The sequence below is a fragment of the Eleutherodactylus coqui genome, unplaced genomic scaffold (genome assembly GCF_035609145.1).
Source record: "Eleutherodactylus coqui strain aEleCoq1 unplaced genomic scaffold, aEleCoq1.hap1 HAP1_SCAFFOLD_101, whole genome shotgun sequence".
In the NCBI taxonomy this organism is placed as follows: domain Eukaryota; kingdom Metazoa; phylum Chordata; class Amphibia; order Anura; family Eleutherodactylidae; genus Eleutherodactylus; species Eleutherodactylus coqui.
The window spans coordinates 482764-497999 of record NW_027102216.1 but is presented as its reverse complement, the minus strand read 5'-3'; the positions used below and the strand labels follow the sequence as shown (position 1 = coordinate 497999).

General features: G+C 47.8%; 6 non-coding genes across 6 annotated transcripts; all 6 read left to right on the top strand.

The window, feature by feature from the left end:
- Positions 1-168: 168 nt before the first annotated feature.
- On the top strand, positions 169-359 carry LOC136599512 (U2 spliceosomal RNA). Its single transcript, XR_010789062.1, has one exon. It is a non-coding gene; the product is annotated as a U2 spliceosomal RNA (small nuclear RNA).
- Positions 360-3015: 2656 nt separating this feature from the next.
- On the top strand, positions 3016-3206 carry LOC136599511 (U2 spliceosomal RNA). Its single transcript, XR_010789061.1, has one exon. It is a non-coding gene; the product is annotated as a U2 spliceosomal RNA (small nuclear RNA).
- A 2643-nt stretch (positions 3207-5849) lies between these two features.
- On the top strand, positions 5850-6040 carry LOC136599510 (U2 spliceosomal RNA). Its single transcript, XR_010789060.1, has one exon. It is a non-coding gene; the product is annotated as a U2 spliceosomal RNA (small nuclear RNA).
- A 2680-nt stretch (positions 6041-8720) lies between these two features.
- LOC136599508 (U2 spliceosomal RNA) lies at positions 8721-8911 on the top strand. The gene has a single exon (XR_010789059.1). It is a non-coding gene; the product is annotated as a U2 spliceosomal RNA (small nuclear RNA).
- Positions 8912-11552: 2641 nt separating this feature from the next.
- LOC136599507 (U2 spliceosomal RNA) lies at positions 11553-11743 on the top strand. The gene has a single exon (XR_010789058.1). It is a non-coding gene; the product is annotated as a U2 spliceosomal RNA (small nuclear RNA).
- Positions 11744-14388: 2645 nt separating this feature from the next.
- LOC136599505 (U2 spliceosomal RNA) lies at positions 14389-14579 on the top strand. Its single transcript, XR_010789056.1, has one exon. It is a non-coding gene; the product is annotated as a U2 spliceosomal RNA (small nuclear RNA).
- The last annotated feature ends 657 nt before the right edge of the window (positions 14580-15236 follow it).

The window sequence follows — 15236 nt, the reverse complement described above, 5'->3', positions numbered from 1 at the left end:
CTGGGCGCGGTTGAGAAGGCGTGGGGCGGGGCTATGGAAAGTTTTAATAGCTCTCCCAGCTGCCTGGGTGCATTGTGGGTGCGCCCAGAGTGCTGGCTGAGCGTGTTGCCTCAAGCCTTGGAAGTGGAGTTGGGCGGACCGGGCTACAGGTGAAACCCATTTCGGGTTATCGCTTCTCGGCCTTTTGGCTAAGATCAAGTGTAGTATCTGTTCTTATCAGTTTAATATCTGATACGTCCCCTATCTGGGGACCATATATTAAATGGATTTTTAGAACAGGGAGCTGGAAAAAGAGCTTGCTCTGTCCACTCCACGCATTGACCTGGTATTGCAGTACCTCCAGGACCGGTGCACCCCCTTTCCTACAGCAGTTTCCAAAAGCAGAAAAACAAAACTGACGAGCAAGAGGTGCAGCGCAGCTGTGGCGGCTGCTGCTACCACCACCCAAGCACTTTGATTGACACTCAGCCCGTCTGCTCGCAACATTGTATCCACTGAGCAGCTGCGTCTGCCAGAGTGTGCACAGCACAGGTACAACTGGAAGCAAAACAACACACACACCAGTTCATATGGCAGCCGCACTCTATAGTTCGTACCTACCGCTGCGCTAATAGCCAAGTTGGAAACATCGGGCAGGCACAGCGTATCCTGGCAGCCTGCGTCTGTATGCTTCACGTATTCGGGTCATGGGTGTATGTGCAGGGGGCCCGGAGCCCCAGGGGGCCCATAAAGTCTCTCTTCCCCACATTGTAAACCAATGCTATCAATGAAGCTTTATAGTTTGGGGGCCCAGTTCCAGACTTTGTACTCGGGCCCCGCAGCTTCAAGTTACACCTCCAGATCAGGATAATGCTAGGCCATTCCAACCAGCCTGTGTGTGTGACCTGCAGTCGCTGGTAGTCGAAAAGCGGCCGGCCCCGGATGCGCGCTTCAGAGTGGACAGACAGCAGCGGACCCCCAATCACACAGGCCCAAGGCTTGCTATGTAGCACGGAATACCTCATTGGACTGCAGCACTCCACGCGGGCTGAGATACACGCTCCACGTGGGATGGGCAGTATTCGTCCATGAAGATCCAGGCCAACGTTTAGAGATGGAGCAACACTCGGGGAGCAAAGAACTCCAACGAACGGACGTCTACTTTACAAGGATGTATTGCTTTATTCAATGCATGGACACAGAAACAGTTCAACCGCTCGATTACAGACCGCAGTCAATACAGTAAAGAAAGAAATGTGTCTGTTTAATGTAAACTTGCATGGAGCTCGTTTGTCAGCCACTGACTGACTGAATGCTGAAACGTGGTCTAACGTTACATGCACCACCAGGGATAAGGCCTTGCCTATAAGCATTCCCCAGCTGGCAAAAACGGAACCTCCCTGCCTATTCCTCACCATGGAAGAACGGAACCTACCTTTTTTTAAAAAAAAGAAAGCCACAGCAGCAGCCAACTAGATTTTGGTAGGCCGCTGTCTCCCCCTTGTGTGCTGCATAAAAAATGCACTCCACTAAAAATAACAATGATCCACGAAATAGAGCGTATGGAGAGAACGAGGCTTCTAGATGAGCCGTCAGGCTATGATAAATTGTATCACACCTGGGCGATATGGATAGATGCCCGGAGCTCACCCCTATTTACCAAGTGGTTACAGACAGGGACATGTGAGTAACACGTTTAAACCACAATTGTAAAGAGAAACAACAATTCCGGAGCCCGCCCCCCCCCCCCCCCTTTTTGTTTTATTTTCTCTTTCTCCCGTGTCATAGATACCTACCCTCCCTTACCACTCCCCCCCCCCCTTACCCTCCCCTCATTCCCCTGTTTGTAGACCTTATAAAATATCACAGACAAACATGATATAGTTCAACTCGAAATTGATTTATTAAGTTTCATTGTCAAAGTTATTTTTACATTGCTTTGAGATAAGGCAAAAGTTTCCCCCCCTCCATGAAACCAATAAAACCTATATTGAATAAAATAAAAATGATGCAGTTACCGGTAGTTCTGCAGCTTCTTGGTGGAAATAAAGACCATCTCCCGTCTCCCAGCTGCAGCAGAGACTGACTGAAATGGCTGCCAAGCCCGGTATTAATGCTTCTAAATTGATGACATCACAAAGGAGTGACATCGTCAGCCTTCCAAACACCTGGCTCAATTGCATACAGTATGTATGTATGTATGCATGTATGTGAGTCTATCTATCTATCTATCTATCTATCTATCTATCTATCTATCTATCTATCTATCTTTATTAATTATGTAGAATATAGATATGGATTATTTCTAATTTACAGATTTTGTAGATATAGATTAAAGATAGATTTAAGATTGTATGTGTGTGTGTATATGTGTGTATGTGTGTGTGTGTGTGTGTGTGTGTGTGTGTGTGTGTATGTATGTATGTATGTATGTATATATATATATATAATGTATATATGTAAAAAAAATATAAAATCTGTAGGTATGTATGTATGTATGGCGGGCGGGCAAAAAAGGCCTGCTGTATGTTTTTAAGTTCTTCGGATGACCATGCCGCTCTAATATTCTCCTTACTAGGGTCTACTAATGCTGGCCCAGGGGAAGGCAATAAAGCCCTATGGGGCCGAAGCCAATTTCCCTTATTTTAGGTAAAAAGTTTCCATCCGTCCCTACTCGAAATGCGGCTGGCCGAAGAGATCCCTCCAACCGACCGGCCGACGCACCTTCAGAGACAAACTAGTGCTTGCTTCTAGTGTCATCGCCGGCTTAACCCTCGTTTGTAGGGAGCTGACGAGTCCTGCAGCAGCAGGCTCTGCAAGCCTAGGATGCGTGAGCACGGTGCAAGAGGAAGGACTGAGGGTGTGAGGCTGGGCGCGGTTGAGAAGGCGTGGGGCGGGGCTATGGAAAGTTTTCATAGCTCTCCCAGCTGCCTGGGTGCATTGTGGGTGCGCCCAGAGTGCTGGCTGAGCGTGTTGCCTCAAGCCTTGGAAGTGGAGTTGGGCGGACCGGGCTACAGGTGAAACCCATTTCGGGTTATCGCTTCTCGGCCTTTTGGCTAAGATCAAGTGTAGTATCTGTTCTTATCAGTTTAATATCTGATACGTCCCCTATCTGGGGACCATATATTAAATGGATTTTTAGAACAGGGAGCTGGAAAAAGAGCTTGCTCTGTCCACTCCACGCATTGACCTGGTATTGCAGTACCTCCAGGACCGGTGCACCCCCTTTCCTACAGCAGTTTCCAAAAGCAGAAAAACAAAACTGACGAGCAAGAGGTGCAGCGCAGCTGTGGCGGCTGCTGCTACCACCACCCAAGCACTTTGATTGACACTCAGCCCGTCTGCTCGCAACATTGTATCCACTGAGCAGCTGCGTCTGCCAGAGTGTGCACAGCACAGGTACAACTGGAAGCAAAACAACACACACACCAGTTCATATGGCAGCCGCACTCTATAGTTCGTACCTACCGCTGCGCTAATAGCCAAGTTGGAAACATCGGGCAGGCACAGCGTATCCTGGCAGCCTGCGTCTGTATGCTTCACGTATTCGGGTCATGGGTGTATGTGCAGGGGGCCCGGAGCCCCAGGGGGCCCATAAAGTCTCTCTTCCCCACATTGTAAACCAATGCTATCAATGAAGCTTTATAGTTTGGGGGCCCAGTTCCAGACTTTGTACTCGGGCCCCGCAGCTTCAAGTTACACCTCCAGATCAGGATAATGCTAGGCCATTCCAACCAGCCTGTGTGTGTGACCTGCAGTCGCTGGTAGTCGAAAAGCGGCCGGCCCCGGATGCGCGCTTCAGAGTGGACAGACAGCAGCGGACCCCCAATCACACAGGCCCAAGGCTTGCTATGTAGCACGGAATACCTCATTGGACTGCAGCACTCCACGCGGGCTGAGATACACGCTCCACGTGGGATGGGCAGTATTCGTCCATGAAGATCCAGGCCAACGTTTAGAGATGGAGCAACACTCGGGGAGCAAAGAACTCCAACGAACGGACGTCTACTTTACAAGGATGTATTGCTTTATTCAATGCATGGACACAGAAACAGTTCAACCGCTCGATTACAGACCGCAGTCAATACAGTAAAGAAAGAAATGTGTCTGTTTAATGTAAACTTGCATGGAGCTCGTTTGTCAGCCACTGACTGACTGAATGCTGAAACGTGGTCTAACGTTACATGCACCACCAGGGATAAGGCCTTGCCTATAAGCATTCCCCAGCTGGCAAAAACGGAACCTCCCTGCCTATTCCTCACCATGGAAGAACGGAACCTACCTTTTTTTAAAAAAAAGAAAGCCACAGCAGCAGCCAACTAGATTTTGGTAGGCCGCTGTCTCCCCCTTGTGTGCTGCATAAAAAATGCACTCCACTAAAAATAACAATGATCCACGAAATAGAGCGTATGGAGAGAACGAGGCTTCTAGATGAGCCGTCAGGCTATGATAAATTGTATCACACCTGGGCGATATGGATAGATGCCCGGAGCTCACCCTTATTTACCAAGTGGTTACAGACAGGGACATGTGAGTAACACGTTTAAACCACAATTGTAAAGAGAAACAACAATTCCGGAGCCCGCCCCCCCCCCCCCTTTTTGTTTTATTTTCTCTTTCTCCCGTGTCATAGATACCTACCCTCCCTTACCACTCCCCCCCCCCTTACCCTCCCCTCATTCCCCTGTTTGTAGACCTTATAAAATATCACAGACAAACATGATATAGTTCAACTCGAAATTGATTTATTAAGTTTCATTGTCAAAGTTATTTTTACATTGCTTTGAGATAAGGCAAAAGTTTCCCCCCCTCCATGAAACCAATAAAACCTATATTGAATAAAATAAAAATGATGCAGTTACCGGTAGTTCTGCAGCTTCTTGGTGGAAATAAAGACCATCTCCCGTCTCCCAGCTGCAGCAGAGACTGACTGAAATGGCTGCCAAGCCCGGTATTAATGCTTCTGAATTGATGACATCACAAAGGAGTGACATCGTCAGCCTTCCAAACACCTGGCTCAATTGCATACAGTATGTATGTATGTATGCATGTATGTGAGTCTATCTATCTATCTATCTATCTATCTATCTATCTATCTATCTTTATTAATTATGTAGAATATAGATATGGATTATTTCTAATTTACAGATTTTGTAGATATAGATTAAAGATAGATTTAAGATTGTATGTGTGTGTGTATATGTGTGTATGTGTGTGTGTGTGTGTGTGTGTGTGTGTGTGTGTATGTATGTATGTATGTATGTATGTATATATATATATATAATGTATATATGTAAAAAAAATATAAAATCTGTAGGTATGTATGTATGTATGGCGGGCGGGCAAAAAAGGCCTGCTGTATGTTTTTAAGTTCTTCGGATGACCATGCCGCTCTAATATTCTCCTTACTAGGGTCTACTAATGCTGGCCCAGGGGAAGGCAATAAAGCCCTATGGGGCCGAAGCCAATTTCCCTTATTTTAGGTAAAAAGTTTCCATCCATCCCTACTCGAAATGCGGCTGGCCGAAGAGATCCCTCCAACCGACCGGCCGACGCACCTTCAGAGACAAACTAGTGCTTGCTTCTAGTGTCATCGCCGGCTTAACCCTCGTTTGTAGGGAGCTGACGAGTCCTGCAGCAGCAGGCTCTGCAAGCCTAGGATGCGTGAGCACGGTGCAAGAGGAAGGACTGAGGGTGTGAGGCTGGGCGCGGTTGAGAAGGCGTGGGGCGGGGCTATGGAAAGTTTTACTAGCTCTCCCAGCTGCCTGGGTGCATTGTGGGTGCGCCCAGAGTGCTGGCTGAGCGTGTTGCCTCAAGCCTTGGAAGTGGAGTTGGGCGGACCGGGCTACAGGTGAAACCCATTTCGGGTTATCGCTTCTCGGCCTTTTGGCTAAGATCAAGTGTAGTATCTGTTCTTATCAGTTTAATATCTGATACGTCCCCTATCTGGGGACCATATATTAAATGGATTTTTAGAACAGGGAGCTGGAAAAAGAGCTTGCTCTGTCCACTCCACGCATTGACCTGGTATTGCAGTACCTCCAGGACCGGTGCACCCCCTTTCCTACAGCAGTTTCCAAAAGCAGAAAAACAAAACTGACGAGCAAGAGGTGCAGCGCAGCTGTGGCGGCTGCTGCTACCACCACCCAAGCACTTTGATTGACACTCAGCCCGTCTGCTCGCAACATTGTATCCACTGAGCAGCTGCGTCTGCCAGAGTGTGCACAGCACAGGTACAACTGGAAGCAAAACAACACACACACCAGTTCATATGGCAGCCGCACTCTATAGTTCGTACCTACCGCTGCGCTAATAGCCAAGTTGGAAACATCGGGCAGGCACAGCGTATCCTGGCAGCCTGCGTCTGTATGCTTCACGTATTCGGGTCATGGGTGTATGTGCAGGGGGCCCGGAGCCCCAGGGGGCCCATAAAGTCTCTCTTCCCCACATTGTAAACCAATGCTATCAATGAAGCTTTATAGTTTGGGGGCCCAGTTCCAGACTTTGTACTCGGGCCCCGCAGCTTCAAGTTACACCTCCAGATCAGGATAATGCTAGGCCATTCCAACCAGCCTGTGTGTGTGACCTGCAGTCGCTGGTAGTCGAAAAGCGGCCGGCCCCGGATGCGCGCTTCAGAGTGGACAGACAGCAGCGGACCCCCAATCACACAGGCCCAAGGCTTGCTATGTAGCACGGAATACCTCATTGGACTGCAGCACTCCACGCGGGCTGAGATACACGCTCCACGTGGGATGGGCAGTATTCGTCCATGAAGATCCAGGCCAACGTTTAGAGATGGAGCAACACTCGGGGAGCAAAGAACTCCAACGAACGGACGTCTACTTTACAAGGATGTATTGCTTTATTCAATGCATGGACACAGAAACAGTTCAACCGCTCGATTACAGACCGCAGTCAATACAGTAAAGAAAGAAATGTGTCTGTTTAATGTAAACTTGCATGGAGCTCGTTTGTCAGCCACTGACTGACTGAATGCTGAAACGTGGTCTAACGTTACATGCACCACCAGGGATAAGGCCTTGCCTATAAGCATTCCCCAGCTGGCAAAAACGGAACCTCCCTGCCTATTCCTCACCATGGAAGAACGGAACCTACCTTTTTTTAAAAAAAAGAAAGCCACAGCAGCAGCCAACTAGATTTTGGTAGGCCGCTGTCTCCCCCTTGTGTGCTGCATAAAAAATGCACTCCACTAAAAATAACAATGATCCACGAAATAGAGCGTATGGAGAGAACGAGGCTTCTAGATGAGCCGTCAGGCTATGATAAATTGTATCACACCTGGGCGATATGGATAGATGCCCGGAGCTCACCCCTATTTACCAAGTGGTTACAGACAGGGACATGTGAGTAACACGTTTAAACCACAATTGTAAAGAGAAACAACAATTCCGGAGCCCGCCCCCCCCCCCCCCCCTTTTTGTTTTATTTTCTCTTTCTCCCGTGTCATAGATACCTACCCTCCCTTACCACTCCCCCCCCCCCCCTTACCCTCCCCTCATTCCCCTGTTTGTAGACCTTATAAAATATCACAGACAAACATGATATAGTTCAACTCGAAATTGATTTATTAAGTTTCATTGTCAAAGTTATTTTTACATTGCTTTGAGATAAGGCAAAAGTTTCCCCCCCTCCATGAAACCAATAAAACCTATATTGAATAAAATAAAAATGATGCAGTTACCGGTAGTTCTGCAGCTTCTTGGTGGAAATAAAGACCATCTCCCGTCTCCCAGCTGCAGCAGAGACTGACTGAAATGGCTGCCAAGCCCGGTATTAATGCTTCTAAATTGATGACATCACAAAGGAGTGACATCGTCAGCCTTCCAAACACCTGGCTCAATTGCATACAGTATGTATGTATGTATGCATGTATGTGAGTCTATCTATCTATCTATCTATCTATCTATCTATCTATCTATCTATCTATCTATCTATCTATCTATCTTTATTAATTATGTAGAATATAGATATGGATTATTTCTAATTTACAGATTTTGTAGATATAGATTAAAGATAGATTTAAGATTGTATGTGTGTGTGTATATGTGTGTATGTGTGTGTGTGTGTGTGTGTGTGTGTGTGTGTGTATGTATGTATGTATGTATGTATGTATGTATATATATATATATATATAATGTATATATGTAAAAAAAATATAAAATCTGTAGGTATGTATGTATGTATGGCGGGCGGGCAAAAAAGGCCTGCTGTATGTTTTTAAGTTCTTCGGATGACCATGCCGCTCTAATATTCTCCTTACTAGGGTCTACTAATGCTGGCCCAGGGGAAGGCAATAAAGCCCTATGGGGCCGAAGCCAATTTCCCTTATTTTAGGTAAAAAGTTTCCATCCGTCCCTACTCGAAATGCGGCTGGCCGAAGAGATCCCTCCAACCGACCGGCCGACGCACCTTCAGAGACAAACTAGTGCTTGCTTCTAGTGTCATCGCCGGCTTAACCCTCGTTTGTAGGGAGCTGACGAGTCCTGCAGCAGCAGGCTCTGCAAGCCTAGGATGCGTGAGCACGGTGCAAGAGGAAGGACTGAGGGTGTGAGGCTGGGCGCGGTTGAGAAGGCGTGGGGCGGGGCTATGGAAAGTTTTACTAGCTCTCCCAGCTGCCTGGGTGCATTGTGGGTGCGCCCAGAGTGCTGGCTGAGCGTGTTGCTCAAGCCTTGGAAGTGGAGTTGGGCGGACCGGGCTACAGGTGAAACCCATTTCGGGTTATCGCTTCTCGGCCTTTTGGCTAAGATCAAGTGTAGTATCTGTTCTTATCAGTTTAATATCTGATACGTCCCCTATCTGGGGACCATATATTAAATGGATTTTTAGAACAGGGAGCTGGAAAAAGAGCTTGCTCTGTCCACTCCACGCATTGACCTGGTATTGCAGTACCTCCAGGACCGGTGCACCCCCTTTCCTACAGCAGTTTCCAAAAGCAGAAAAACAAAACTGACGAGCAAGAGGTGCAGCGCAGCTGTGGCGGCTGCTGCTACCACCACCCAAGCACTTTGATTGACACTCAGCCCGTCTGCTCGCAACATTGTATCCACTGAGCAGCTGCGTCTGCCAGAGTGTGCACAGCACAGGTACAACTGGAAGCAAAACAACACACACACCAGTTCATATGGCAGCCGCACTCTATAGTTCGTACCTACCGCTGCGCTAATAGCCAAGTTGGAAACATCGGGCAGGCACAGCGTATCCTGGCAGCCTGCGTCTGTATGCTTCACGTATTCGGGTCATGGGTGTATGTGCAGGGGGCCCGGAGCCCCAGGGGGCCCATAAAGTCTCTCTTCCCCACATTGTAAACCAATGCTATCAATGAAGCTTTATAGTTTGGGGGCCCAGTTCCAGACTTTGTACTCGGGCCCCGCAGCTTCAAGTTACACCTCCAGATCAGGATAATGCTAGGCCATTCCAACCAGCCTGTGTGTGTGACCTGCAGTCGCTGGTAGTCGAAAAGCGGCCGGCCCCGGATGCGCGCTTCAGAGTGGACAGACAGCAGCGGACCCCCAATCACACAGGCCCAAGGCTTGCTATGTAGCACGGAATACCTCATTGGACTGCAGCACTCCACGCGGGCTGAGATACACGCTCCACGTGGGATGGGCAGTATTCGTCCATGAAGATCCAGGCCAACGTTTAGAGATGGAGCAACACTCGGGGAGCAAAGAACTCCAACGAACGGACGTCTACTTTACAAGGATGTATTGCTTTATTCAATGCATGGACACAGAAACAGTTCAACCGCTCGATTACAGACCGCAGTCAATACAGTAAAGAAAGAAATGTGTCTGTTTAATGTAAACTTGCATGGAGCTCGTTTGTCAGCCACTGACTGACTGAATGCTGAAACGTGGTCTAACGTTACATGCACCACCAGGGATAAGGCCTTGCCTATAAGCATTCCCCAGCTGGCAAAAACGGAACCTCCCTGCCTATTCCTCACCATGGAAGAACGGAACCTACCTTTTTTTAAAAAAAAGAAAGCCACAGCAGCAGCCAACTAGATTTTGGTAGGCCGCTGTCTCCCCCTTGTGTGCTGCATAAAAAATGCACTCCACTAAAAATAACAATGATCCACGAAATAGAGCGTATGGAGAGAACGAGGCTTCTAGATGAGCCGTCAGGCTATGATAAATTGTATCACACCTGGGCGATATGGATAGATGCCCGGAGCTCACCCCTATTTACCAAGTGGTTACAGACAGGGACATGTGAGTAACACGTTTAAACCACAATTGTAAAGAGAAACAACAATTCCGGAGCCCGCCCCCCCCCCCCCCTTTTTGTTTTATTTTCTCTTTCTCCCGTGTCATAGATACCTACCCTCCCTTACCACTCCCCCCCCCCCTTACCCTCCCCTCATTCCCCTGTTTGTAGACCTTATAAAATATCACAGACAAACATGATATAGTTCAACTCGAAATTGATTTATTAAGTTTCATTGTCAAAGTTATTTTTACATTGCTTTGAGATAAGGCAAAAGTTTCCCCCCCTCCATGAAACCAATAAAACCTATATTGAATAAAATAAAAATGATGCAGTTACCGGTAGTTCTGCAGCTTCTTGGTGGAAATAAAGACCATCTCCCGTCTCCCAGCTGCAGCAGAGACTGACTGAAATGGCTGCCAAGCCCGGTATTAATGCTTCTAAATTGATGACATCACAAAGGAGTGACATCGTCAGCCTTCCAAACACCTGGCTCAATTGCATACAGTATGTATGTATGTATGCATGTATGTGAGTCTATCTATCTATCTATCTATCTATCTATCTATCTATCTTTATTAATTATGTAGAATATAGATATGGATTATTTCTAATTTACAGATTTTGTAGATATAGATTAAAGATAGATTTAAGATTGTATGTGTGTGTGTATATGTGTGTATGTGTGTGTGTGTGTGTGTGTGTGTGTGTGTGTGTATGTATGTATGTATGTATGTATGTATATATATATATATAATGTATATATGTAAAAAAAATATAAAATCTGTAGGTATGTATGTATGTATGGCGGGCGGGCAAAAAAGGCCTGCTGTATGTTTTTAAGTTCTTCGGATGACCATGCCGCTCTAATATTCTCCTTACTAGGGTCTACTAATGCTGGCCCAGGGGAAGGCAATAAAGCCCTATGGGGCCGAAGCCAATTTCCCTTATTTTAGGTAAAAAGTTTCCATCCGTCCCTACTCGAAATGCGGCTGGCCGAAGAGATCCCTCCAACCGACCGGCCGACGCACCTTCAGAGACAAACTAGTGCTTGCTTCTAGTGTCATCGCCGGCTTAACCCTCGTTTGTAGGGAGCTGACGAGTCCTGCAGCAGCAGGCTCTGCAAGCCTAGGATGCGTGAGCACGGTGCAAGAGGAAGGACTGAGGGTGTGAGGCTGGGCGCGGTTGAGAAGGCGTGGGGCGGGGCTATGGAAAGTTTTCATAGCTCTCCCAGCTGCCTGGGTGCATTGTGGGTGCGCCCAGAGTGCTGGCTGAGCGTGTTGCCTCAAGCCTTGGAAGTGGAGTTGGGCGGACCGGGCTACAGGTGAAACCCATTTCGGGTTATCGCTTCTCGGCCTTTTGGCTAAGATCAAGTGTAGTATCTGTTCTTATCAGTTTAATATCTGATACGTCCCCTATCTGGGGACCATATATTAAATGGATTTTTAGAACAGGGAGCTGGAAAAAGAGCTTGCTCTGTCCACTCCACGCATTGACCTGGTATTGCAGTACCTCCAGGACCGGTGCACCCCCTTTCCTACAGCAGTTTCCAAAAGCAGAAAAACAAAACTGACGAGCAAGAGGTGCAGCGCAGCTGTGGCGGCTGCTGCTACCACCACCCAAGCACTTTGATTGACACTCAGCCCGTCTGCTCGCAACATTGTATCCACTGAGCAGCTGCGTCTGCCAGAGTGTGCACAGCACAGGTACAACTGGAAGCAAAACAACACACACACCAGTTCATATGGCAGCCGCACTCTATAGTTCGTACCTACCGCTGCGCTAATAGCCAAGTTGGAAACATCGGGCAGGCACAGCGTATCCTGGCAGCCTGCGTCTGTATGCTTCACGTATTCGGGTCATGGGTGTATGTGCAGGGGGCCCGGAGCCCCAGGGGGCCCATAAAGTCTCTCTTCCCCACATTGTAAACCAATGCTATCAATGAAGCTTTATAGTTTGGGGGCCCAGTTCCAGACTTTGTACTCGGGCCCCGCAGCTTCAAGTTACACCTCCAGATCAGGATAATGCTAGGCCATTCCAACCAGCCTGTGTGTGTGACCTGCAGTCGCTGGTAGTCGAAAAGCGGCCGGCCCCGGATGCGCGCTTCAGAGTGGACAGACAGCAGCGGACCCCCAATCACACAGGCCCAAGGCTTGCTATGTAGCACGGAATACCTCATTGGACTGCAGCACTCCACGCGGGCTGAGATACACGCTCCACGTGGGATGGGCAGTATTCGTCCATGAAGATCCAGGCCAACGTTTAGAGATGGAGCAACACTCGGGGAGCAAAGAACTCCAACGAACGGACGTCTACTTTACAAGGATGTATTGCTTTATTCAATGCATGGACACAGAAACAGTTCAACCGCTCGATTACAGACCGCAGTCAATACAGTAAAGAAAGAAATGTGTCTGTTTAATGTAAACTTGCATGGAGCTCGTTTGTCAGCCACTGACTGACTGAATGCTGAAACGTGGTCTAACGTTACATGCACCACCAGGGATAAGGCCTTGCCTATAAGCATTCCCCAGCTGGCAAAAACGGAACCTCCCTGCCTATTCCTCACCATGGAAGAACGGAACCTACCTTTTTTTAAAAAAAAGAAAGCCACAGCAGCAGCCAACTAGATTTTGGTAGGCCGCTGTCTCCCCCTTGTGTGCTGCATAAAAAATGCACTCCACTAAAAATAACAATGATCCACGAAATAGAGCGTATGGAGAGAACGAGGCTTCTAGATGAGCCGTCAGGCTATGATAAATTGTATCACACCTGGGCGATATGGATAGATGCCCGGAGCTCACCCCTATTTACCAAGTGGTTACAGACAGGGACATGTGAGTAACACGTTTAAACCACAATTGTAAAGAGAAACAACAATTCCGGAGCCCGCCCCCCCCCCCCCCTTTTTGTTTTATTTTCTCTTTCTCCCGTGTCATAGATACCTACCCTCCCTTACCACTCCCCCCCCCCCTTACCCTCCCCTCATTCCCCTGTTTGTAGACCTTATAAAATATCACAGACAAACATGATATAGTTCAACTCGAAATTGATTTATTAAGTTTCATTGTCAAAGTTATTTTTACATTGCTTTGAGATAAGGCAAAAGTTTCCCCCCCTCCATGAAACCAATAAAACCTATATTGAATAAAATAAAAATGATGCAGTTACCGGTAGTTCTGCAGCTTCTTGGTGGAAATAAAGACCATCTCCCGTCTCCCAGCTGCAGCAGAGACTGACTGAAATGGCTGCCAAGCCCGGTATTAATGCTTCTAAATTGATGACATCACAAAGGAGTGACATCGTCAGCCTTCCAAACACCTGGCTCAATTGCATACAGTATGTATGTATGTATGCATGTATGTGAGTCTATCTATCTATCTATCTATCTATCTATCTATCTATCTATCTTTATTAATTATGTAGAATATAGATATGGATTATTTCTAATTTACAGATTTTGTAGATATAGATTAAAGATAGATTTAAGATTGTATGTGTGTGTGTATATGTGTGTATGTGTGTGTGTGTGTGTGTGTGTGTGTGTGTGTGTATGTATGTATGTATGTATGTATGTATATATATATATATAATGTATATATGTAAAAAAAATATAAAATCTGTAGGTATGTATGTATGTATGGCGGGCGGGCAAAAAAGGCCTGCTGTATGTTTTTAAGTTCTTCGGATGACCATGCCGCTCTAATATTCTCCTTACTAGGGTCTACTAATGCTGGCCCAGGGGAAGGCAATAAAGCCCTATGGGGCCGAAGCCAATTTCCCTTATTTTAGGTAAAAAGTTTCCATCCGTCCCTACTCGAAATGCGGCTGGCCGAAGAGATCCCTCCAACCGACCGGCCGACGCACCTTCAGAGACAAACTAGTGCTTGCTTCTAGTGTCATCGCCGGCTTAACCCTCGTTTGTAGGGAGCTGACGAGTCCTGCAGCAGCAGGCTCTGCAAGCCTAGGATGCGTGAGCACGGTGCAAGAGGAAGGACTGAGGGTGTGAGGCTGGGCGCGGTTGAGAAGGCGTGGGGCGGGGCTATGGAAAGTTTTACTAGCTCTCCCAGCTGCCTGGGTGCATTGTGGGTGCGCCCAGAGTGCTGGCTGAGCGTGTTGCCTCAAGCCTTGGAAGTGGAGTTGGGCGGACCGGGCTACAGGTGAAACCCATTTCGGGTTATCGCTTCTCGGCCTTTTGGCTAAGATCAAGTGTAGTATCTGTTCTTATCAGTTTAATATCTGATACGTCCCCTATCTGGGGACCATATATTAAATGGATTTTTAGAACAGGGAGCTGGAAAAAGAGCTTGCTCTGTCCACTCCACGCATTGACCTGGTATTGCAGTACCTCCAGGACCGGTGCACCCCCTTTCCTACAGCAGTTTCCAAAAGCAGAAAAACAAAACTGACGAGCAAGAGGTGCAGCGCAGCTGTGGCGGCTGCTGCTACCACCACCCAAGCACTTTGATTGACACTCAGCCCGTCTGCTCGCAACATTGTATCCACTGAGCAGCTGCGTCTGCCAGAGTGTGCACAGCACAGGTACAACTGGAAGCAAAACAACACACACACCAGTTCATATGGCAGCCGCACTCTATAGTTCGTACCTACCGCTGCGCTAATAGCCAAGTTGGAAACATCGGGCAGGCACAGCGTATCCTGGCAGCCTGCGTCTGTATGCTTCACGTATTCGGGTCATGGGTGTATGTGCAGGGGGCCCGGAGCCCCAGGGGGCCCATAAAGTCTCTCTTCCCCACATTGTAAACCAATGCTATCAATGAAGCTTTATAGTTTGGGGGCCCAGTTCCAGACTTTGTACTCGGGCCCCGCAGCTTCAAGTTACACCTCCAGATCAGGATAATGCTAGGCCATTCCAACCAGCCTGTGTGTGTGACCTGCAGTCGCTGGTAGTCGAAAAGCGGCCGGCCCCGGATGCGCGCTTCAGAGTGGACAGACAGCAGCGGACCCCCAATCACACAGGCCCAAGGCTTGCTATGTAGCACGGAATACCTCATTGGACTGCAGCA